Source organism: Formica exsecta, unplaced genomic scaffold (genome assembly GCF_003651465.1).
Source record: "Formica exsecta isolate Colony F162 unplaced genomic scaffold, ASM365146v1 scaffold527, whole genome shotgun sequence".
In the NCBI taxonomy this organism is placed as follows: domain Eukaryota; kingdom Metazoa; phylum Arthropoda; class Insecta; order Hymenoptera; family Formicidae; genus Formica; species Formica exsecta.
Genome location: NW_021852513.1, coordinates 13,854 through 16,487, shown reverse-complemented (window position 1 = coordinate 16,487; position 2,634 = coordinate 13,854). Strand labels below are relative to the sequence as shown.

Below are 2,634 nucleotides of genomic sequence, written 5' to 3'. Positions count from 1 at the left end.
CATTAAGCCAGCCCCCCCCCAATAGTGAAAAAATATGTAGACTGCTCGAATCAAAAAATCAAATACACCAGAATTTGTTGCAGATATAAGTTAACTAAAAGAATTTGTTGCTCGCATGTTTTTGGTATTAAAATAATCTGTGGACAATATATTATCAAAATATATAAGAGACTGAATTTGTTGCTCGTTTTAAAATAATAAAAATCGACATTTTGTCGCCGCGGACCTTATATGACGCGCTCTTATACTATATAAGTTAACTAAAAGAATTTGTTGCTCGCATGTTTTTGGTATTAAAATAATCTGGGGACAATGTACTATCGAAATATATAAGAGATTGAATTTGTTGCTCGTTTTAAAATATTATAAATCGGTACTTTGTCTCTGCGGACCCTATATGACGCGCTCTTATATAAGTTAACTAAAAGAATTTGTTGCTCTCATGTTTTTGGTACTAAAATAATCTGTAGACAATATACTATCGAAATATATAAGAAACTGAATTTGTTGCTCGTTCTAAAATATCTAAAAAAAATGTCACCAGATGATAACTTAAAACTGCATAACATAATTATGAAAATAATAAATTAAATAAATAATTGACTCAAATTAACCCTATGTCCAGAATGATGGAACAATTTCTCTAACACTGTTTATGGCTTTTTCGTAATCCCTATTTTTCACGCGCTTGGGCTTTTTTACAATTTTTCAAAGGCAGTTTTAAGTATATAATCACTATTAGAGCCAATTATTCATTATGCTTTCAAAAAAACTTTTAAGTGCTAAAGCAAGTCTTTCACATTCTCTAACAGAATTATTTTTTCTTTTATTATTGAATTATAAATACAAGTTCAAAGTAGTTCTAATAATTTTTGAGTTATATTTAATAAGTAATATATTTCTTATATTTAAATTTTAAGTTCTTAAAACTAAAAAATGAGTCTTAAAAAATTGTTTTTTCTGAAACCTCGATGTACAAAAACAGAAGCTAGTAGATGTTATGAGGAAGTGCGCGACAAGGTAAAAATGAGTCCATGAGAAAAATTGTTTTTTCTGAAACCTCGATGTACAAAAACAGAAGCTAGTAGATGTTATGAGGAAGTGCGCGACAAGGTAAAAATGTTGAGTCCATGAGTGCGGGAAATCCACACCGCTCCATTCTCGCGACAACACGTCTTAAATTTAAACATTTTTACATTTAAACTTACAGTTGTTCCGTTTACTTCGTCGTCCCAAGCAGTCATATTTTCTTTATCGTCATAAGCAGTCATATTTTCATTCGTTAATCTATTATATTGATCGGAATCGTAATCCAAGTCACTTCCTTTATTCTTTTTCTTTCCTTGGTCTTTCTCAGATTTTTTTAGTTTTCTTTGCTTTTTTTGCTTTATTTTTTTTCTTACTCTTTGTTTTATGGGTCTTATTGTTTTCTGCTTGCATACAAAAATCATCTTCTTGCAATGGAGATTGCTCATACATTAGTTAAAAAGTAGTATGTTCACTGAAAACAGTATCTTGTAAAGGAACAGTAACAGTTTCAATTCTCATTTTTTTGGAGTACTGGTTATGGATGATGCCGGACGCTTTAGTTCTGTAAAAATACATTGTCAAACATTGATAAAAATTAAGTACATAAAAAACAATTTTTTTCGAAGTTAATGTTTTTTTTACCTTCAGGAAATAATTGTTTTGTTGTTTTCAATGTATGAAGTTCCTCTTTAAGAACGAATATGTCACTTTTCAAATTTTTGTTCTCAAATTGTAGTTTTTTGTTTTCATCTTTTAAACATTGAATTTCGCTTTCTAGAGCAAAATTTGGTCTAGAAGCTGGAATTTCAAATAGTTTTTCACGAGTTTTTTCAAATGCTATACTATCACGATTTAAAGTTTCCAATTTCTCATTAATAATTATATCTTCATCGTCCATTTTTGATGTTTCCTTATCTACAGCAGATGGAATTTTCGAAAATTTGTTATGATTTCTTTCAAATATTATATATAGCATCACAATTTAAAGTTTCCAACTTCTCATTGATTATATTTTCATTGTCCTCTTCCAATGTCCTCTCATTATTGAACTCCTTGAAAATTCATGATTTTTAAAAAACTTTGAGCATCATAAAACTTGTTTCCGCATTAATAATTTTTTAATTGAAAAATAAGCATTTTTAAAAATAAATATTAGGTGTACAAATAAGTTTCCGCCGTTTTTTATCAAAAATTGGGCATTTATTGTGAAAAAACGGAACCTAATGTTTTATTTGAAGTATTGTCCATCGCTTGCCACTACTTTTTCCCATCTTTCTGGCAGCATACGGATACCGCGTCGGGAGAATGCTTTATTTTTTGAGGCTATCCACGAATCGACCCAATTTTTGGTATCTTCATATGATGTGAAGTGTTGCTCAGACAGGCCATGCGCCATCGATCTAAACATGTGGAAATCAGAAGGAGCAATGTCTGGTGAATACGGCGAATGGAGTAAAACTTCCCAATTGAGTGTTTCCAAATAGGTTTTGACCGGCGCCGCAACATGTGGACGAGCATTATCATGCAGGAGAATAACTTTGTCGTGTCTGGAGTAGTGGGCGCGCTTTTCCTTGAGTGCTCAACTCAATCTCATCAATTGTGTTC

General features: G+C 31.1%; 1 pseudogene; it reads right to left on the bottom strand.

Moving 5' to 3' along the window:
• Positions 1 to 1,208: 1,208 nt before the first annotated feature.
• LOC115241890 lies at positions 1,209 to 2,137 on the bottom strand (annotated as a pseudogene).
• Positions 2,138 to 2,634: the final 497 nt, after the last annotated feature.